The sequence below is a fragment of the Falco rusticolus genome, chromosome 12 (assembly GCF_015220075.1).
Source record: "Falco rusticolus isolate bFalRus1 chromosome 12, bFalRus1.pri, whole genome shotgun sequence".
NCBI classification, from domain to species: Eukaryota; Metazoa; Chordata; class Aves; order Falconiformes; family Falconidae; genus Falco; species Falco rusticolus.
In genome coordinates, this window is record NC_051198.1 from 12,746,443 (window position 1) to 12,769,676 (window position 23,234).

At 46.5% G+C, this 23,234-nt stretch overlaps 1 long non-coding RNA gene across 3 annotated transcripts in view; it reads right to left on the reverse strand.

Annotated features, from left to right (window-relative positions):
- Window positions 1–12,799: 12,799 nt before the first annotated feature.
- LOC119156201 overlaps window positions 12,800–23,234 on the reverse strand; it is a 65,124-nt gene continuing 54,689 nt past the window's right edge. For all 3 annotated transcript variants that reach the window (XR_005107019.1, XR_005107020.1, XR_005107018.1), the window contains one exon: window positions 12,800–22,897. This is a non-coding gene — a long non-coding RNA (uncharacterized LOC119156201). The remainder of the gene's footprint in view (window positions 22,898–23,234) is intronic.

The following is a 23,234-nucleotide window of genomic DNA, read 5'->3' on the forward strand; positions in this document are numbered from 1 at the left end:
TACAGACAGCTTTGGGCAGCCCCTCCAAAAGGTCTGGCTAGCTGAATGTGAAATTCTGGCCTATGAACCACAGAGGTTAAGCCCCTATGTAAAACAAAGAAGCTTAAGGGAGTTATCCACTTGCATCCTGTCTTGAATCTAAGCAACCTTTGGGCATGCCCCTTCTTCAACAATCCTCGACATTGTTCCTACATGCTCAAAATGGGTATTCCCACTGCACTAGGAGCCTGTTCTCTGCCATCTGGGGATGTTTGACAATGTCTTGCTTGACAGCTCCTGAATGCTTGAGGTGTGCCTGGGTGGGAGATACCCCCTGGACTGCAGTTGACAAGGGCAGACCACAGCTTTCCTCTCTCTCCTTGAAATGCTGGTGTGAGCAGGGAGCAGGACAAGTGTGAGACACAGGGCAGCATCTCAGCACCTGCTTCCACCCATGCATACAGATACAGGCCCCTCATTTCACCCTCCTGACGCCTTCCTGTCTCCAGATGGATGGAACAAGCAGGGAGTCAGCACAGGATGTAGAGAAGCTTGTCCCCTGGTGCTAAGGGACCATCTTTTCCTGTGCCTCACCCAGCATGGAAGGCAATGAGGATCAGTAACGCTACCCTACCAGCCAGGCACACCACAGAAAAGGTCATGGTCTTCTGTGTTCTTGGGAGTCAAGGGAGCAAGCAGTAGCCTGATCACTTCTAATTGGATAAGACCTGGATTTACACCAGCCGTTAGAGCACTGGTGATGCAGAGATGGTGCCTCCCAAAGGGAGTTTAAATTTGCCTTTCTTCCATTTATTAGAAGTTATCACCTTTGCATCGGTTATGTTTGGCTTTCAATGATGTTCCAAGTAAGTAATTTTAAACTCCTGTGATTCACATGATCCCTGACTAATGGTGCCCACAATGGAAAATTCTAGGGGTTTCGTGATTAAAACCATATTTAGTGTTAGTAGTATCCATATATAGTAGGGACTGACAGGAATAAAGCAAGGAAAAGCAATACACTGGTAAAGATAGGAAATGAAGCCTCCAGAGTGAGACTTTTTCATATGACATTTAAAGGACATGCTAGAAATATTTTGGTGGGGAATCAAATACCAGTCTTCTCCACATTTAGGTTTGATGTTTGATCTTTCTTCTTGGTCAGGTTCTAGAGAGAAAAACCACACACACACTCCCAAAACATTTTCTGTTCACCTCCTGGTTTTGTACTTGGGGCTCCTCCGCCCCCTCCAGCGCCAGCCCCTCCCAGGTTCCACATCACCACGGGGTTATTAATCGGTTGTGATATCCACATGACCTCCAGTTTCAGCCCTCTTTGGTCCCTCTACTCCACTAGCTGAACTATTTCTAATTGGCTAATCAGCTTATCCGGTTTGGCCCTTGATACAAACCAGGTCTAGACATGATCTATTCCTGGGAGGCCCCTGGGTTCAAGGGGCCAATCTCACACCCTGTCCATCACTATTGTCAGCATGGTACCCTATCTCAAAGACATGCCAATGAACATTAGTGAGAGATTAAAATGACAGCCTTGGTTTTCTTACATGCCTTTTAATCATCGTAACATGCAGCCTAATGTTTCACTCTGTCTTCCTTTCCCTGCAAGAGCATGTTCTCAAGGAAAAAACCAGGAGGGATGAGAGCAGGTCAAAGACCACAGCAGGGTGAAAGCGGTGGAAAGGAATTAAAATGGAGGGTGGGGGAGGAGGAGGAGGCAAGAGACAAAACCCAAGTCAGAATCTGGCAGCCAGACGCAGAGCGACAAGGCTAGAATTTCAATTCCTTCATGTGGCTCCCACGGGCTGCCATAGGTACCGCTCACCGCTACACCAGCGTGCCACCAACACGTGCCAATGCCGCTGCCTACAGCGGGCTGCCCAGCATCCACAGCCACACACCGTGCTTTTCACAAATACCGCACATCTCAGCTTGCCTTGGGAAGAGCCTGGAGGCTTGGCTATTCTGAAAACCAAGCTGTCTCTCTTGAAGTGCCTGCATATGGATTTAGTAGCTGACTCTTAGACCTTTGGGTTTCTGAAAAAGTCTTAACCTGGTCACTTAGCTGTGACTTCATGCAATTATTGGCCATTTAGGCAAATGACAATCAGAGGGCTCCATGCAATAAGATCATGTCTGAATTCCTTCTTGGTCTCTCCGGCAGTGAATAGTTGGTGGCTCTTCATAAACAAAGCCCCATTCTCTGCAAAGATGTCTCAGTGTAAAAGGCAGATGCTCCTGTATGAATATCTGCTGCACAGGCAGGCATAAAGAAGGTCTCCCCATGCCCCAGTTGGGGAGCTGTGCGGCTGTGTTAACAGCATGCACAACCAAAGTTAATGACCTCACTTGTCCAAGACTTCCTTGTGCTTGGCCAGCTCTGAATGCAGACAGAGCAAGTTCACACCTGCCTGCAAAATGCCATATGGACATCATCTGTAGCAAACTTGTTCAGATGGTTCATTTCTAAGGGGCATTCAAACTTTTCCTAGATGTATGTGTATTTTTTCCTCTCACAGTCATGCTTTTACTGAAAATTTTAGCTAATGTCATATCAACTCCTTAGCTTTTCAACTCCTTGGTCCAAAACTATTTGGCTGGTGGGATGTGTGAATTCCTTTAGCCAACCAGTGGAGCATGTAATTGGCTCTACATGCACGAATGAATTACGCATATGTTTTGCTATGTGGCTTCAGCTGGTAACTAAAGATGAGAAGTTTCTAGCTAGAAAAGGAAACCAGTGAGAAAGTTAGGAAAGGCTGTAAAGCGGGCAGTGCACAGGATGTCTCTGGTTTTCCTTGCTCCTTTTCTGCTACATACCTGATTCTGCTTGCATCCTCATTTTTGTCCTGTGCTTTCTATGGGATACACGTTCCTCAGCAGATGCTGGGAGCATCCTGCAGGACTGTTTGCAGTGCCTCACACTCTGCTTTTACACAGCGTCAGGTTTGGGTGACAATTCCTGATCTGGTGAGGATTGTTTGTCCAGTTGCAGAGGTTAGCATGAGCCCTGCTCACTCATGCCACCCTGCCTCAGCAGGAGATGGAAGCAGAGCCTTGCAATCACACCAGGCCAGTTTATGGCGTTAGGAGGTATACAGCTCTGTGAGTGTGCTGTTGAGGCCATTACAATACACAGCCAAATGTGTTTGCTTGAGCACTTCACAGTTCAACTGCATCATGTACTTGCAGACAGAGTTTACTGCGAAGGCAGCTGGCTTAATGAACAGTTGTACCGCTTTGGTCCTTTTTGTCATCTGTTTAGCATTTCTTTAAGGATGCAAGCCTTAAAGCAGGTCAGAGTTGAGGAGAGTTTTATATTTGGCAGTCTTTTCTCAGTCTTCCTAAAAGTGCAGAAATCAGCTCATGTTGAGTTGGCCTTCTCTGAACAAGGGGAATGTAACCCTGCTGGTAGTGCCATAATATTATTTATATAGCAAGTTAAAGTACAGAGTTCAGAACTTTTTTTTTTTTGTTTTTACGTTTCTGGGTGGAAAAAAATGATTAGATTGTTTTGCATAAGCAGAATTTACCCTGTCCATTTCAATACTCGATTTTTGTAATGCACCCTGGCATGTCAGAGCTATTATTTCTTAATATAAATAATAACCTAGTACACAGACTCTCCCTCTGTTGAAATCCATCCTGCTCTTTAAAACAACACCATGCCCAGATGGAGTAGGATGGATAGAAAGTAATATCTTCAAAGAGAGGATCTTTTAGCAGACTATCAGATCTCACCCAGTTTCATGGTGAAAGTAAACCAGAAGTGGAGTGAATGCAAATGCTGTTGTCTTTTGCCAGCGGTTTGTACCAAACTGCTGCATCCAAGACCCAAACCAATGCTACCTGAAAGCAGAAGTCTTTGTGCCACCTCTCCGGTTGTTAGGCATCCAAACGAAAGCTATCCAGCCAGGCAGCATGGTCATCATCATCTCTCCCTCTGATATTGCAGACAAGGCCACACATTTTGCAGTCAGGGAAAGGCTGAACAGCAAGCATTTCAGCCTCTTACAGATGTGGTTAAATTATCTTAATGTATTTAAACAAAGTGCAATGTCAAAGTAGCATAAATACCATATTTCAGCAAAATGGCTGCTTCTCCAGTGTTCTGCTTGCTGATGCCAAATGAAATAATTCTCACTGTTTATTCACAAAATTCTCTCTTGCCCACTGAATTTTCATATCGCTGGGCTGGGCCAAATAATCAGTTTCCTTTTAAAATAGAAAAACCATTAGTGCATTCCAATAGGCTTTTCATGTTACACTAGAAATCCTTGGCAGTACAATGTGATTAGCCTATTTTGTGTTTAATTATTGCTGATTGGAGCCTACCTGTGGGGAAACTCTGAAAGGAATACAAACAGCCAGCCGTGCACACCAAGACATTTACAAAGCAGCTAAAGGAGGAAGCCTGGAAGGTATGGTAGCCATTTGGTTATATTAGTGCCATTTCTAGCTGTTTTAAACAAGATATCCTTTGTGTTAAGAAACACACCGGCACCACTTCAGAGATTAGTGGGCAGTTTCTTGTCAGTACTTGTGGACAATTCAATTGTCCGTTAGGGTGACATAAGACTAAAAGAGATATTTAGGGTTTTTTAATATCACCTTTAATTGAATGGTAATCTCTCCTCCTTAAAGTAACCTAGGTTTCTTGGGAAACTTAAAAGCTTCCTCGAATGTCAGGACATGGAGCAAAGAAATGACAGAGGCCCCCAAAAGTATAAATCTTCCTCCACTAGTCAAGTCTCTTCTGTAAATGAGTTAACTTTAAAAAAATCATATTACTAAGTATTTTATCAAAACAAACATTTAATCAAAGTGAAAGGAAGAGATACTAGTCCCCTTCTGGAATGGAATGGAGACTGCCAAGATGTGTTTTAATTTCTTAAGAAAACAAACTATGTCAAACACTGGGTTTTAAGCAAGCAGATGCTCATTTATCATTCGTTTTGTCTGTGCATGCACTTGGGATCCTGCCGAACACAAGTTTTGTGAAATGGAAATGACCATATGGCCAATACCTGAAAAATTAATTCAACATGCCCCACCTCCCGTGTGCATTTTCTTTTAATGGTGCTTTTCTCCTTCCTTTTTTTTTACAGCATTGGCCAGCTGAAACAGAACAACTGCCTTTGTGGGAGTCCGGTCCATAGCAGAGGCAATCCATGACCACTGGTGTATGCTACCAGCAGAGTGGGGATACATTGCAAAGGCTGTGCTTTCACAGCCCAACTTCTTTTAGAGGTTATCTCACCAAAAAAAGCTTCGCTACTGTTTTAACATTGGTCTTACTGTAGATTTCCGATTGGGCCTGTAGACCCTGCGAGAGGGCCCACAAGAAGTGGCCTGCAACCACCCCAGAGCCATGCAGGAGTGCTCTGGGCTGAGACCTGGGTGTGCAGCATGCCAGAGATGTCCAGGGGTGGCAGTGGTTCACCCACTGGTCCCCGAACACCTTGGGGTGGGAGGCTGGGAGGGTCTTGAAGAGCCACCAGCAGGATTAGGTTCAGCTGTGCTGACCAGTGAAAGAGTCTCTGCCCTGTAAATCTGCTGCCTAGGGAAGAGCGTGCTGGATTTGCTTTGGTAAATCTGCACATTTTCTATCTCAAGTGAAAATGAAAGGGTTGTGTCTCGTACCCCTTTCTCTGCTCAGTATTGCTTCCATTGAGCATGGACAATTGATCACCAGGTGTTGTGGGTACTCCTCATACATCACAAAACAGGTAAAGCTTGATGAATAAGGAAAATGCGAGCAAGCAAAATCGAGTAGCTTTATGAGCCCACATTCTCCTAATCTGCAGGTATGATTGCCACAGTTTCTGGAGACTTGCATAGTAAAGGCCGCTTCAATTTCAGGCTGGTTGGCTGAAAGCAAAATTAGTGCAAGTGCAATTATGACTTGGGTCCTGATGCAGAAAAAATACACATCCAGTTGAACCTACCAATAGCCACACAGTCACTGGAGACTGTAGCTTTCGCCTTCTTCATGAAGACCCAAGTTGCCATCGAGAACCTGAAACATCGCTCAGTAGCATCATTTATAGGTACCCACCTTGTCTTAGCCAGGACTGCTCTGCTTTATAGGGGTGTTTTCCAGGTCAGCAGAGTGTAAGCTTGTCCATCCCTGACCTGCCTCCCCTGCTGCATTGTTCCTCTGCCTCCTCTCTGCTAGTGGTCACAACTCACCAGAAAAGAGCTACTCTAAAGCTCTACAGGCAAGAAGTGATGCTGGCAGGCATTAGGGCTGAACATCATCAGTATGGTGCACTCTATACCACCACAGTGACTGGCACTTTTGACACCTCTTAAAGCCATACTTGAAACCATAGCATCCCAGAATGAACCTTTGCTGACCTGTGCTGATGCAGGCACGTTAAGTCTGCATACACAGCTAGCATTTTTGATGCTCTATATTATTAGATGCCACAACAGTAGTTAACAATAAATACCATGCACCCTGCATGTGACACAGCTGCTCACCTGGGCTTGAGCTCTGGGTTAAAAGCAGCAGGGATGACTGCAAGGAGAAAAGAACAGTGGCTGTGTTTCAGCTCTCCCCTTGCCTGCTTCCAGAGGAGGTGAGCTTCAGTTTCTGCACATCCAAGCGTCTGAAGCAATACCTGCTGTCTGGAATGTTACCAGTCTACCAGGGTAGTTACCAGACACTTGTCTTCTAAACAACATTGAAAACCCCCACTATGGCTGCCCATGAGGAAGTTGGTCATAAAACTAAGGAATAGAGGAATAGACTCTTTCAGTTGAAAGGAACCTACAACGATCATCTAGTCCAACTGCCTGACCAATTCAGGACTGACCTAGTTAAAGCATGTTATTAATGGCATTTTCCAAATGCTTCTTAAATGATATTGACCACCCCTCTAGGAAGCCTGTTCCAGTGTTTGACCACACTTTCAATAAAGAAATGCTTCCTAATGTCCAGTCTAAGCCTCCTTTGACATAACTTTGAACCATTCCCACACGTCCTATCACTGAATACCAGGAAGAAGAGGTCTGCATCTCCCTCTCCACTTCCCCTGTCAGGAAGCTATAGAGAGCAACAAGGTCACCCCCCAGCCTCTTTTTCTGCAAACTAGACCAGTCCTCACAGGACGTGCCTTCCAGCCCTTTCACCAGCTTTGTTGCCCTCCTCTGGATGTATTCAAGGACCTTCGCATCCTTCTGAAATCATCATGTCCAGAACTGCACACAGTATTCCAAGTGGGGCTGCACCAAAGCTGAATACAGTGGGATAACCACCCCTTTTGACCAGCTGGTGATGCTGTTTGATGCACCTCAGGATGCAGTTTGCCCTCTTGGCTGCCAGGGCACCCTGCTGACTCTGCTGACTGAGCCTGCTGTCGAGCAGATCCATTCTGCAGGGCTGCTCACCAACCACTCCTCTCCCAGTCTATGCTTGTGCCTGGCATTACTCCATCCTAGGGGCAGAATCCATCATTTTGACCTATTAAATTTCACCCTATTAATCATAGTCCAATGCTCCAATCTATTTAGATGCCTCTGCAAGCCCTCTTGTCCCTCAAGACAATCCCCACTTTGATATAATCAGCAAATTTGCTGATGGTGTGTATTGGTCCTAATAGTGTCCTCTGCAAATAAAGGCATACTTAGTTTCATTATGTTACTCTTTTTTTTTTTCTTTTTTCCTGTTTTTTTTTTTTTAGGTGTGAGTTTTACATTTGATCAACCATCGTAACTTTAGAAAGCAATTAATTTAGGTGTGGCCACATGTCACTTCTCAACAAATGCCTTTTGAACTGCTACCTTCTTTAAGGAAATTGGTCTTGTGCTGTGAATTATCTGCAAATCACATTCGTATATCCAATTTTTTTCTTTCTGGTGATACCATCTTAATATCAGCTCACTGATAGGGATGGGAAGTACAGCTTACCAACAGAAACTGTTTGGTGCCAATTGCTAGGAAACCTTTCCTAATACCTTCAGCTCAGTCTTGCCTTGCTTTCTGTGTTAGTTGGTTGTGTAACTGTCTACCCCACTCCTTAGAAAGGACTGGATTTTTCAGACCTGGGAAACAGGGGCTGGAGATGTCAAAACTGACAACCAAACCTCACCAACACTCATAGGAGGAAATCTAGATATACCCAAGGAAGAGCTCATTCACAGAAAAGCCAAGATGGATTTGTGAAGAAATATTTCAATAACATTAGCAAACATTGCTTGTTTCAAAAGTCAGTAGCAACTGCCTGGATAGATGGTAAATATTTATTTTAAATAAAAATTTATATTATAAATATTTCTATTAGTAAATAACTGCTCTCAGGCTCTATGTGGAAAAAAAATGGGGGCACCAAGCTTTGCACTATGATGCCACTGGTACAGGGAGGCTGTAAAGGTCAGAAGTGTCGCTTTGCCAGTGGACCAGCACACCTGTTCTGGGAACTTCAGTGTCCTTGTGCAGGACAGAACGTTCCTCAGGCGCAGTCAAGCACTTGACATCTGATGATCTCAAAGCACTTTGCAAAAGCAAGTGAGTTAATCTTTCACATCGCCTCAATATGGGGCTGGTCCATAGAGAAGTGCCCTGTTCAACAAAGCCATGAGCCAGCGACTGAGCTGAGAATAGGATCCAGGTTTTCTACTGGCTTCCTATCATCTTTTGTACGTGCCAGACCATACACTCTGCCGCAGCATCGTACCATTTCTCTCCAAAGGAAGAGGTGACTCCTATCTGCACTACTTTACATAAGCAAGTTACCAGACTTCGCTGCTGACGGGACATCTGTAGGATCATGTTACCTGCAGCCTCACGATCACACCCCAGCTCCAATCCTCTGATTGCCTGTATTGCTCGTAGCCTGGCTCACACCTAGGCTGAGACCATTGCAGGTCAGGGACATACAGGCACAAGAACACTACTGGCCAGGACTTGGATCCTGCCCCCATGGGCAACATGGGCCCTAGCAGGCTGAGCCATGCCAATGCATGAGTGCTCCAGCCCAGCAGTGTCACTGTAGCGCAGCAGTAAACCATAGGCTGAGATTCAACATGAGGATTCAGAGAAGGCCCAGGAGTGGAACCTGGCTCACCCGTTAATGTGTGCAGTTTGGCCATCTTCTGCTGTCATGCCTGGGAGTATTTCCTCAGGAAATTTTATTTTTCCTTATCTCATGATTTGGTGTTTGTTTGTTTAAGGTTCCTGAAACACAGTCCAAGCAGGTTGAACCTTGTGACTTGTGGCTGACTGAATACTGCTTTGCAAATAAATGTGCCATGACCACAAACCGAAAACAGTGGGCTTCAGTCCCAAGGAGATGTCCTTTTGCTCTCCCTGCAAGCCTAGTGGCTTGCCCAGTGGAGACCATGTCTGCACACATCCAAAGTCCTCTTCTGGAGAGACAAGCTGTCCTTGGATCTGACACCACAGCTGCCTGCTGGCCGCCAGCCTTTCACAGCTGCAACGTCATTGCCATGACACGAACGGTCCCCTGCCCTGCGGCTCAGCGAAAAGGAAAACATGAACTACAGGGAAGGATTTACTACTCTGTTTCAGTTGTCCTTTCTGGCAGCTGGTGGCATTCCCACCATGTCCCCTTGAAAGTCCTGATTGTTCTGGTCAGGCTCCCTTTGCGTTGATAATTCCATACACCAGCAGCACCTGTTATCCCGGTCTGCTTCTGCAGCGCTGGCTGCCTCGGGCTTGTACAGCGGGCACCTCCTGCCCCTGCCTGCCGTTGTGCCCCGCAGGGAGGGCACGTCGGATGTCTCAGCCGGTCGAGGAGCACATTCAGCATACCAGCTCGTGCTCTGTTCCCTGCACTGTTCCTGTGGCTGCATTTCAACTGCTTGATCAGAGGGCTGGAGCACCTCTCCTGTGAAGACAGGCTGAGAGAGGTGGGGTTGTTCAGCCTGGAGATGAGAAGGCTCTGAGGAGACCTTACTGCATCCTTCCAGTGCCTAAAGGGGGCTTATAAGAAATATGAGGACGGGCTTTTTAGCAGGGCCTGTAGTGACAGCACAAGGGATAATGGTTTTAAAGTAGAAGACATAGATTTAGATATTAGGGAGAATTTCTCTACGGTGAGGGTGGTGAGGCACTGGCACAGGTTGCCCAGAGAAGCTGTGGATGCCCCATCCCTGGCAGCGTTCAAGGCCAGGCTGGATGGGGCTTGCAGCAGCCTGGTCTAGTGGAAGCTGTCCCTGTCCATGGCAGGGGGAGTGGAACTGGATATCTTTAAGGTGCCTTCTAACCCAAACCAGTCTGTGATACCATGAACTCCGGGTACAGCCCATGACGTTTGCAATGCGTGGAGTCTCACTCTGCTGAAGGAGTGTCTCTTGTGATAAGCCAGGCAGATTAAGACAGCTGGCCACAGAGACCAGGACTGGTCTCCTTCAGAGACCTTCCCTTTGACACCTTCTGTGCAGCACTGCTCTTGTGCTGACCTCTGCCACCAGTGCCCCTGCACAGGAGGTCCACAGACCTTCCCGGCTGCATCGGCGTGATGTGAAGTCTCCCTCGGTGTTGCCATCACTGCTGCAGCCCAAGCCTCTCACTTCCTGGAGACAGGAAAGCGAGAGCGTAAGACAGGAAGATCAGGAGCCAGCAGTTTTAAACTGTCCCCTCCCTTGAATCTACCCAGCACTTTAGAGGAAATTTCTGTCTCAGGGTCTGTACTTATCTCATCTTCCCCTCCTAAATAACTCAGCAACAATTCCCAGCCTCTCAACAAGCGACAGAGGTGAGTGCAGATGTGTTTGCGCCTCCCAGGGTGCATGACCTGTCGATGCTGTGCTCGGGACCCTGTGTGCACCCTCCTGACTTGTGCTTCTCTTGGAGCAGCAGTGATGGTGAGGGACTGAGCTTGAGCTGACTGCTTCAGAGGTGTGTTTTACCCCCTGAGGATGTTAACACCCTGACAAATCAACAGTAGTAAAGATGCTCCATGCGCACTTCGGCTTCACAAGACTGTGGTCATGTTGCTGTTCTTGGAACAGATGATGAGACCCATTCTATATTTATTTATTTATTTATTTATTTTCAATAAACCATGACAGTGCATATATGTTCAATATAAGTGAATTATTATTATTCCTTTCCTAACACCTCATTCAGCCTATTTTTCAGAAGCCCTTTGGTATTTGTAAAGTTGGCTTCTCAGCCCCATTTGTCTGGTGCATGTTCTCTGTAGTGGGGGAATGCAAATCATCAGCACCAGAGAGGCCATAAACAAAATGCTTCAGGCAGCCCAGAAGTCCTTTGCTCTAACATCCACCCTGACAGCAAGTGTCATAGTCCTGTGAAAGGGTTATGCAGGGTTACCTTGCTGCAAGCTGATTCATTTTCTCACCTGGAGGCAAATATCTGGAGGATTTGTAGTTTCTGGCCTGAAAGGGAACTTGATGGTGTCTTGCGTCATGCAGTTTGATGGTTTGGAAAGTTTGTCTTTGTACAGACTACAGACCCTGATTAATGTGATGTTGTTGCTATGGTCATTGCCCTATCATGCGATGTTTTCTGTTTCTGCCTTTGCTGACAAGGCCCTTAGCACCAGTCTAAGGGCAACAAGTAATAACAGAGACGAACAGAGTCATAATGACCGTCCTCTGAGCAAACAATTGATATGCTAATGACGTCGGTGGGAACGCAGCTCATATCTACAAAGAGAGGGACTGGAGAATGGAAATAGGACAGGGCAAAGAACAGAGGGGATTAAAAAATCGATTTGAAGAAGACTCTTGTGGGATTTTGCCAAGGACCTAGAATAAGCTTTGTGGGGGAAAGGGAAGAATCCAGTGTGATTTTTGTACTGGGAGAAAGCCTGGTTTATCAGCTAAGCTAGCCGAGGAACTGACCCAAGCTCTATATTACCCCAGAATAGAGAGGACACTCAAGGAGAGGAATCTATGCAGAGCTCTTTTATTCGTATTTTATCTCCTGTGCACTGCTGGTACTGAGTAAAGAGATAAGTTGCTCCTGAATCCCATCTCAACCCCAAGGCACGTTACCTTTTCAAACTACCCACCACATGCTCTGAAGGCTTACAGAGGAGCACCAGATCTCCCAGGTACCTGTGGTCCTGAGGAGTGAGGTGCTTTGAAAGTAGTGGCTAGAACACAAAGCAGTTGTGTTTGAGACTCCACCTCTACACAGAACAGCAACCCAGAGCCAGTGTCCTACACATGTTTAGAGACAGATCATGGAGGAAAGGGAGCTGTGGTCTACCAATGTAGATAACGCAATGGGTTGGGGCCCTGGGGGAAGTTGTGTGAATGCCCAAAGAGGAGATCTGCTCTAGCCAAGTCACGGGCAGTAGCATTTCACACAATCATTCTTTTTTTATTTGTCCCCACAAATAATCTGTGACTGAACCAGCCATATTTTTTAGAAACAAAAATCTCCACTTCAAGCAAAGACTTAAAATAACAGAAAATGTGGAAGTCTCATGAGAATCTACTCCAGTGCTGACACCTTCACTATTAAAGGCTTATTTCTGCTCTTAATTTTTTGCACTTAAACTTCCACATTTCAGGGTAAAGAAGCTCTCTTTCTAGATACTCGCTTGTGCAGACACTTTTTAACTCTAATCAAGTTGTCTCTTAGCTGTCTCTTTGATCAGCTAAATAGATAGAGTTCCTTAAATCTCTCTCTGCAGGGTGCAATTTTCTCACCAAGAACCATTTTCATGCCATCTAGGATCTCAGCTGAACAAAGCTGAGGGAAGAACTTAGGCCAGACTGTGTTCTGAGAAAAGACTTAGGAGATGGATTTTGTTATCTGATTACATTTGGTGTTAATAAAAACTTGATTATACAACGATAAATTCTGCAGTCTTTATTGTTTTGCAATGACAAAAACTTGAGTCATCCATTGCACTTCTCTGTGAATTTCTTCCCTTTGAAATGATTATAACAAGCATGATTATATTACATCAATATAAATCTAACACCAATGTCCTGTCTTGGTTACAATATACTGATGCTTTATTCACAACATCATGAGTTTCTTTTTAGGCATTTTCAAAAGTATAAATCTCCCTTTCAGAGTTCTCAGTAGCAAAATTAGCATTTGCTTTTTGTCCCTGTGCTCACAATTTTTTCATGGTTGTCAGTCCAAGTATTTGGCCTTCAGAGCTTTCTGATGGGAAGCATAAATCAGGTATATAAAATCCAGTATATAAAAATGCAGATTCACTTATGTGCAAGAATTTTTTTCCTTTTTGCAGGTGTAGAAGGGGAACTGATTCTCTGTTTAAAAGTGTTGTCACTGCTCTTTCACTTCAGAAAACTTTGCAGCTTTACGTTACTACAGTGAGAAAATTGTTATTGGTCAGCTAAAGGCCAGTATATCATAACATGTTACTGTGTCTCCCATAGAAGAAATCATGATCTCATGTTGGAAAAGTTCTCTGGGGTATATTATTACTGGGACATGTCCTCTAAGAACAAGGGCAGAATCTCGTAATGGATATGGTGCCAGCACAATAGCACATGAGCTTACTCTGCTATCCCACATGCCTCTGCACCACTTCTCCTCCCACAGAAAGGTCAATGACAGAGAGGCGAGAGGATTTATGTACCCATCACCCTACCAAGAAACACTTTTAGCTAGGTTGGGCCTGAGCTGTAAACAGCCCCACTTATTTCAGCTAACCATTATCAAGGTCATAAAATGTCTCAAGACTTACGCAAACTTCATGCCAACTTGGCTGCAGCCCAGGTGCATCTGCTGTGAGAGCCTCCTGAGAACACTTGGGGAGCTGCGGGGGAACATGACGGCAAGCAGCATGCTGAGCTGAAGCCTGGAAGGGGTTTCTTTGGGAGGTTTTGTGTCCGGTTTCAGCAGTCCAGCTTTCTGTGGGATGAAAGCATGGCAAAAAGAAAGCACTGCGAGGAAGGTCTTACGGCCTCTTGAGTCCCTCTGTGCCTGTGAGTGGCATCTCCACGTCAATGGCTAGGGCATTCTGGTGTTTGGGATCACCTGAAAGTGCAGGTGTGTTGCTTTGGAAAACAGCAGAGGCTGTGGCGTTGTGCCAGTGGTCAGGATGGGGGAGTTTTGCAGTGCCACTGGTTTCCACATTCCCAACCAAGGTTTACCCAGTAATCCTCAAAAAATGGTTTATTGTGCAGGCTTTCTTTTGAGGGCAGTGGTCTTTCGTGCTTAGGAAGGTAACAGCTTGCTCCTTTCCCTTCACAAAGGCACAGACTGCAACGTTTAACAAGTAGTGGGGCTCGGCACTGCTTCCTTCCACCTTGCAGCACAGGGTGGGTGTGGGGGGAGGCTCAGCGGTGCAGCCTTGTGGGGACAAGGCAGGGATGGGCACAGGGTGGGCAGCCCCACTGCGAGGCACAGAGGCGATGCCAGCTGGGATGGAGCCGGAGGGGTGAGGAATGTTGGAGCCAGCAGTTCCAGGGTGCCTCTGCACAACCCCGGGGATGTCAGCTCTGACCAGGGTGCGCTGCAGCACGGGGGGACATGGGAAGCTCTCCCGGGGCCACAAAAGGGTTGTGCTCCAGCAACAGAAAAGCAATCAGGTTGCAGCAGCCTGGTGCTGTTGGTGACATGAAGAGATGCTTCCAGTTCCAGGGGACACCTTCTCGAAAGAGATTTTGTATGCTAATCCATCCTGCCCCCATCAACCAGGCCTGTGGCTGCTGAGCTGCCAAGTCCCCAGCAGCAGTAACCTCTGGTGCACTGACAAGAGGGAATAAAAGCCACCTTCCCCAGCCCCCCCTGGCTCTGGTGGGCTCTCCCCAGAGCCCCCTGCAGCCAGCCCCACAGCAAAAGCTGCTCCCCTCTCCGGGAGGGTGGTGCAGTCACTTGGTGAGGATGGTGGCCAGGTCCAGGCTCATTTGGAGCCCGGGCCACAGGTGGGTCACCCCAGCCTTTGGTGAGAAGGGACAGGGTTCCCTAGCCCATCACAGTGACTCTGGCAGCATGCTGTGCTGGCCAGCCTGTGAAGCGAAACTGGGCACACTGGTGACGGACAAGGCTCTTCTCCAAGGGATTACCGCTGCCTGAAATACAGGCGGCTCTCTGCTCCAAAGCTCAGTGAGCAGAAGAGGGTCTGTTCTCCCCCATGGTGATCTCTGAAGTCACCTTCACACTGCCTGTGACCCCTGGGGCTGGCACAAATATATTGCACTGGTTAAAGCAAACTCACGGTTTGCTCAGCAATGCCACAAAAGCCTCCTCTGCAAGCTGGGAAGAGCTGGAGTCTCTTCTCCAGTCTGGTCATGGACGTTTGTCCAACCTCTCTGCAAAGGGGATTATAAGAGCAGTAATACACAGGTCTTCTGTTGATAATCCTGCCCCATGGGGAATTTACCAGTAACCAAAGACTCAGGCGTATGAGCTCTGAAAGACAGACAAGTCAGGCCCCTGCTGCTTTGATTGGTTTTGCTGTCATATCTTAAGAGATAACTCCTTTAAATTACATGGCACCAACCAAGCAGTGTCCCGCCAAATAAAAAATAAATGTTGCAGCAAAATGTTCTTTGTCTAACTCTGCTAACAGGTTTGTCTCTCCCTAAGACAGCTGTTTTAAGAAAATGAATTTGGTTTTGCAGACAAATCATGTCTGTTCAGTAAATCTGTACCCTAATCAGGTGAGGTAAATGCCCAGAGACTAGTTATGGGGGCCGTATAAATACCTCCATAGATAGAGGCATCAGGAGATAAAATGCAAAGATATTTATTATTTTATGAGGCTCATTCCTTTCTCTAGGATCTAAGGAGACATGCTTCATTGAATGTCAGTAAAGTGCCTTTGATGTAGTGAAAAATCTACTAGTTTTGATAGGTTTGATCTTTCCCAAAATAACTCTATATTGAAGCATTGTCTGCGGTGCTGGTGACATTTAATGACATATTACCGAGTCTCAAGTGGCCATACATGGCTGTGAAACAGCGAGGGCTCTGTGTGGCTTACAGAGTCCCGTAACACTGGAGCTCTCCAGAAGTATTAAGTGTTCAGCACAAAGTCAAGGCACTGCGTAAATTCTACGCGTGTTTCATACCCAAGTGCTTTCTGCCATTTAGCTTTTTGGTGATCAAAGGATACTATTGCAGGTACCGGGCATATTTTCTGAACCACCTCTGCATATTTCAGAAGGTGTGCAGAACTCAGCATTTAAGCCCTCTGGGCTGCTGGGGCAGACAATGCTAACACACGGAGCAGGTGAGAACTGCCTTTGCCAGGGCTGGCCGTGGGAGCAGGCAGCCACCCAAGGTTTCACCGCCTCGGTGATGTCCTCAGAGCTGTAGGTGAGGGGGTAGCCCCGCTGCTTATTTTAGGCGGCACATAGACAGTTGCTTTCAGAGAAAGGCAGATTAGCTGCTGATCAGCAATCTGTCCTGCTTGTGCAGCAGTTTATGAATGGGAGGACAAAAGGACCATGCTGAAAGCACCCGTGAAGGGACATAGCTGGCAGGGGAGCTGGCTGGGGGGGTCTGCAATTCAGATAGGCAGAAATTGTCTCTCCAACAGACCTTTCTGCAAGAAGTGAGAAGAAGGTGACAAAACATCCAAAACCCTCAACAGTGCTTTCTGGTGAAAACATGCAGAGAAAGTTTGTTTCTTCTTAGACTTTTAATCGACCTTTATGAAAAGGTCTCAGAGGGAATAATATAAATTTTTAGTGTAGGAATGTTATAGTCCAATTATAATGTCTTGCTCTGGACCCTTTTGCCATGTCAGGGTCATTAGCTAACATTTAGTACTAGCCATTTCCCTAGGAATAGCAATGGTTAGTTTTCTGAAGTTCTTGCCTTTTGGTGGAGGGCATGTCAGAAGGCCAGCAACGACGGATGAGACATGGAGTGGTGGTGGTTTATTTCAGTCCTGCTCTTCACCCTCCCACCTATTCTTGGGTTAAAGAAAATGCTGATTATGGTTTTTTGGTTGTGTTTGTTTCAGTTGCCTGTCGCTGTTAATGACTGCAAAGCCCCACCCTGTCTATTAACGGGTCAGTGCCCAAACCATGCCCACTGTTAGAGCTGCATAGTTTAAACAGGTGCTCTTTCTAACACACGAGAAATACGAGCCGACTTTTTAAAGCCAAGCTGTCCCGCTCACAGCTTAGGAGCGGGTCTCGCTTTTGCGAGCTCTCTCAATGGCTGTGAATTTAAGTTATGCAAATCCTGAACAACTACTGTTTGGGAGGTGGTCCCTGGCTGACTCTGAAACAGCTGCTTCTGATGAAAGGTCCAGTAAATTCTCAGCTGATAAAGCTACCTGAATTTAAAGCAGCTAGCAGGCAGAGAAATGGCTATCTGCCATTGCACAGTGCAATATGTGAATGGATTTTTTTTTTCATTTCAACCCTTCACCCTAAGGCTGTATTTATAGGAGGAGAAGGGATGTCACACTCAGGTACACTGCCCAGTGTGGTATTGTGGTATTGTGGCAATAGCCTTCTGGTATTGTGGCAGGTGAGCGGCCATCCCGCATGCACTCCTACTGAAGGTTGGGGGTGAAATATGTTTAGAAAGCTCCAGCAATATGATGAGCAGTTGATCTTCACATCTGCTCGCTACCAAGGGAAGGAGGGAGGTGCAGCACTCAAGGGACTGGAGGAGCACTCAGGAGATGAGCCTTCCTTGGAGGGAGCCTGCTGGCCTTGCTTGGAAACAGCCCCGGTCCCTGGCTCCCAGGGATACTGCTTAGACCAATGGGAACAGTCCTGAGGAGATGACTCTGGGAGCTAAGGGCACAGAGCATGGGAATGAGACATGTGTCATCAGGTGGCACACACCTCATCCCTGGCCAGAGCAAAAATCCATCACTGCTCTCCGAGATAAAATGCATTTGCACTTGCTCTTTTTACTCGCATTGGTAGAGGAGAGGCCACAGGCAGTGGTTGCAAAACATCACCCTGAGAACCTCCCTGTGGTGGTACTGTTACTTAGAATCTGCCAAGGTGATGGGTGGAGGGACCGTGTGCCCTGGCATGCCCAGAAGCCCTTTAGATTTCTTATGCTTTCCTGACAAAGCACTACAAGACTCCCCCAAAGAAGGAAGACAAGCACTTTGCCCCTCCACAGCTGCCCCCAAATCAAGGCAGAAAGCTGTCTGCCCCAGCACCTGGGCAGCTCATCCAGAGGGATCAGGCATTTTGTGGGAGGCTAGGTGCTGACCCACGCAGATCCAAACTGAGTTACGGGGTGCTCTTCAGCTCAGGATAGCACAAGGTCCCCCCAGGACGGGGAGGAACAGAGGGCTGTGCTCTTTTGCAGCATCTTTTCTCCTTCACAGCCTGCAGACACCAGGATATAGGGCTGTAGGCAAGGCAAGGTAAGGAGAGGCTGGAGAAGAGAGCAGGGGACCGACCAGTGTACATGGGACACTGCTCCCCTGTGCTCCCAGGCACGCCTGCTGAAAACCGGCATGACCAAACCAGTCCTGCTGAGGAGCAAAATGGCATTGGGTACACAGATGTGCACAGCGCTGTGCAACGTGGCCAGTGACTCCAACACAGCCGGTTTCTACGCAGGTTTATGCCAGCTGGCAGAGCTGGCCTGGCTACGCCAGTGCAGGCAACTCAGGCAAGAGGTCTCAGGCGGGTGGGAGTTAAAGCAGGAGGTCTGTAGCTCAGCTGGCAGAGCCTTTTACCAATATTTGCCAGCTCACATCTGCCTGCAGGGCAGATGGGCAGGGAAACCAGGGTGACTTCTGAGCAGAAGGTGGGCAGCAGCATGACAGTGTCACACAGCAGCGGTCATGCAAGGTCTGTGCTTGGGATTAATGAGGGAGTGGGGCTTTTTCCAGAATTCATATTCAGCGTGCTGAGCTTAATCCACTGTTTTGCTCCGTTCTGTCTCAAGCACCACATCCCACCAGATGTGATGACTTTTCAAAGCCTTTTTCGGGGTGAGTTCTTTTTTTGTTTTGTGGGGGTTTTTTTCCAAAATACTGCTGAGGCAATGTAACACAGCCCAGCCTGCGTACGTGCTGCCCCATTCTGGAAAATGGAAAACAAAAGCTAAAAGAAGGTGGTTAACCTTTTCTAACTGTCGCAGCACAGGACTAGTTGCCAGGAGGAACTTGAGTGCTAATCCTACTTTACTCACCATGTGACCTTTGGGTAAGTTACCTAATTAACTTATCCTTCAGTCAGCGGAGCCTGTAAAGAGCAGGTGTTTCAGTGAAACTCAGGATTCCTGAGCCAACATGTGGCCTTAGGAAATAACCAAAGAATAAAACCTTCTGCACTTTTTTAAAGGTGGTGTTAATACAGAGAATTAAAACATTCTGCAGAAAGTTTAAACTGTCCCTCTAATTTTTTGGTGGGGCACATGATTGAGCCCAGGCGATTTAGTTGTAGAGATCATTCTGGATGGCATTTGTTATTTGTGGAGCAGTGATACAGTGTGATCTGGTCAAATTGTAACTGAATCCATTCTGTTCTGCTGGAATTAATTTCCTTCTGCTGGACATGTGTGGATCCTGATTTTCCCTGGCCACCTTGTGCTGTTTCTGCCAGCCGCACCCTCCAAATCCCACCATGGCTGCCCTCTGGAAGGAGGTGGGATTGCCCCTCTGTGTCCTTATGTCTGAAAGGAGTTTTCAGGCTGAATTAAAAACACTTGGTGCAAAGACGTATAGTTACACCCTGAAGCTTTTTCCCGTTCAGTTTCTCCTCCTTCCTGCATATGACTTTTTTATTGACTCACTTTAGCCATAGTCTAATCTCTTTTCTTCCTGAAATTATGCAGTATTAGGTACATAAACACTTCTTGGTTTTGCTGGAGTTTTCTGGTTGATGTGAAATTAGAAGATAGGAACCCATCCCCAGAGATCATCCTCTCTCTGGTGAAAGATCTTTCACCCTACATTGGAAAAGCACTTTACAGAACTATTCACTCCCTCTTTAGTATTTCATGTCAGAGAAAATGCCATTGTATCTCTGCTGTGGATTACAAACACATCATTTATTATTATCTGGCACTCAGGAGGCAAGCCTGCCTCCTGGGGTTGGTACCGCTTGTTTTCGTGGTTTGATCTCTCTCTCATTTAAAGAGGGAGGTTTTCAGGGAGAAGCTTTTGCAAAGCAGTCTTGCTACAATGGTCCAGTACAGTGTGTATTTAAATCTTCCCTTTTTATAATATGCTGTGGACTGGGCAGCTGAAATGCAGCCTTGGTTTGGATGAATGCATTCTGCAACCAGATTTCCAGAATCAGGTTTTGATCCCTTCTTATTCAAAAATGCCCATAACCATGAATGGTCTAATTGAAACCGGAGGCGCTTGCTGCAGACTAAGGAACAATTCAATGGGATTAAGGCAATGCCGAATCTGGGCTGTTGTGATTAAATTTTGCAAATATTAACTGAAAAATCTTGGCGCAGATCCTAACCAATATATATTTGAGCAGTTCCCCAGAAGAGAGTGAGCTGAGCCTTGCCTGAGGTGTAGCAGTGTGGCTGTTTTAACACGTCCTTCCATTGTCTTCACTTGACGGAAGCTAACGATTTTGGCTTATGAAGGGCAAGCTCTTGAGGGATGTTAAGGTTAGAGTTTGGAAAGAGCAATTTCCAAGGAAAAAAGTTTGCAACAGGACAATGAAACCAGACAGAAACCCTGCTGCCTTGAAAAATTGCTCTAGGAGTTAGAACCTTTCCCACAAACCCAGCGAGCTCCTTGGGGCACATCTGCACCATGCGATGAAGCACATTGCAAAGATCCCAGTGCTGGCCAGAGAGCTAGTGGGAGGACCAGGAGCAGAAGAGCTGTGTCATTGTGGTCCAGTGACCAAGCCTGTCTTCCCCGCTCAGAGGGCAATATGCCATGATCTCAAAAGGGAGCTCAGCTCCCTTCAGGCATTGTACTGTGCTGAATGTACAGACTAGTCTGGGGTTTGCTATGGGCTTATTGCAAATGCAGTATAGACGTACTAGCATATTCCCTCTCCCAAAGAATAAGCCTTGAGATGTAAAAGGGAAGAAGTTCCTTTTTTGAGACAACAGGAAAATGCCACTTGTCCCTGAATACCTTGCTAGCAGGGAGTTCACTATACCAGTCCTAGTGGTGTTTATTGGTGGTTTTTGTTGGGTTGGTTTTTTTTTTTTTTGGCTACAGCTGCCTATTACATTCCAGGATGAATCTGAGGTGCTGTTATTCATCTATAAAACTGCTGCTTCTCCGGGATATTGCCAGCCTAACCCAGGGCCAAATTTTACAGAGGTGCCACAGCTAGAGTGACTGGGTCATTCGTGCTGAGGATCTCCCAACTGTGAAACTACTCCCCTCTGTCCTTTGGCTTGGAGTAGCCTGTTGAATCGATCTGCACCCACTTGTGAGCATCAGGCTTCAAGAAGGACGTTGACCAACTGGAGAGAGTCCAGCAGGCAGGAATAAGAGTGATCAGAGGGCTAGAAAACATGAGCTATGAGGAAAGAGTGAAAGAGTTGGGTTTGTTTAGAGTAGGGAACTGAAGATGGGTACATGTGATAATACCCTTCAAGTATGTGAAAGACTACTGCAAGAAGGAAGGATAAGCTGTTCTTCATGTCTGCTGGGGACAGGAAAGGAACTAACGGGCTTAAAGTGCAATAAAGGGAATTCAGGTGAGATATTAAGAGGCATTCTCCAGTTGTGGACTTGTGCACCATTGGGATGGTTTGCTGTGTGAAAGTGCCGTTGTGGGAAGGCTTTAGCAGCAGCTAAGTAGCTTTAGCAGCAGACAACTGTCTCAAATCCAGCGTCTTCAGCACAGCTGATCATATCTGGAGGCTGGTGGAAGGGCAAGATGACCTTTAACAGTTTCTTCTAGCTCCATTTTCTACGATGTCTGTTATCGACGCAGAAAATCACAAAGCTGATTGTTAATTCTCTAGTGGGTGTTTTGTGACCAGGCCACTATCTGGTTTGAAAGACTGTTGTCTGATGGGAGAAGGGATTTAGAGAAGATGTCCATCCTGAAATTGTCCAGAAGAAAATCCCAAAGACACCACAGGGACTCCCCTTTAAAGGAATTACAGATGCAAACCAGCAAGTGTGAAGGGCAGGTCTCTCAGCTGATGTAAAGAATAGGGCTCCCTGCTGGACCAGTTGCCCTCGGCAGCATCCTGAACCACCATTCCAGTGGTGGCCAGTATGGTGGCTGTCGCACTGAGGTGCAACTGAGGTCCTTAATGTCCCAGAAGACAGAATCAGACACCTGAGTGCTTATGAGCAGCCAGAAGCAGCTTAAGAGTTTCTTTATGTAACTCAATAAAAGGGATAGAAACAAAAGCAAAACCTGATGCACACAACAATCCCTTCTTCTCCGGTTTCACAGGGAAGCAAGTTACAACACTGTCAAGTCAAAGATTAAATAAAAAGAAAAAGCCAAGGGCACGCTGCCATGCATATATTAGACCTGTGTAAAACAGTGGTGTGCACGCCCTCGCAGATATAAACACTGTGAGGTGAGCAGGGGTTTAAGACCTGACAAAGAAGCTACCTTTTCAGCAGGTTCATTGGGCCTGTGTTTTTAGCCCTCCCTTTTCTGTTATCCTGTTCATTTTTAATGAGGTAGCATTATGCAACCAGCGTTAGCCCGGAGAAGTGCCCCGCTGTGGGTCAGCGGGGAGGAGGGGGCGGCTGGATGGCAGCAGTGGCCTGGGGCTCCCCGGGCTGTGGCCGCCCCTGCTGCTGTTCCCCAGGGAGGTCGGAGCTCGGCTTTGCTGGAGCAAGCTGGGGATGGATGGAAATCCCCCGTGCAGCTAAGCCAGCGCAAGCACCACAGGCTGGTTTAGAATTAAAAGGCCTTTCTGACATCCCCACAGAGAGCAGCTCTGCCCTGTTTGCGAGTTCAGCTCCTTTCTGTTGCTCTTCTGCATCCTTTTGTCCTCATTTGTGACTCTTCTGTAATGTAGCTTTGGGATGTGTGCACCAGCCAAGGGGCAGTGAGCTCCTTTGACCTTCCACTTCATCTGCAACAGACAGGAATAATGATAAATGCTGATGAGGTGCAAGATTTGACAGTCATCTGGGAGTGCAGAGGCATGCAATTTCTAATTTCACCAAAATCTAGAAATGGGTGGTTATTTTTGTTATTCATCTGTGAAATATTGAAGGTCAACAATACATTTGAATTTCTGTAGCTTTCAAAAGTGCTTATTTTCCCATAAATTTGATAATTGCACGGATTTTTAAATCCATATTTTTCCTCTTGAAAAAATAAGAATGTGAAATTCTTAGTTTCAAATTAAACATTGTCGTTCAAGAACAATTTTATTTTTTATTACTGTTTGAAAAACTCATAATGTG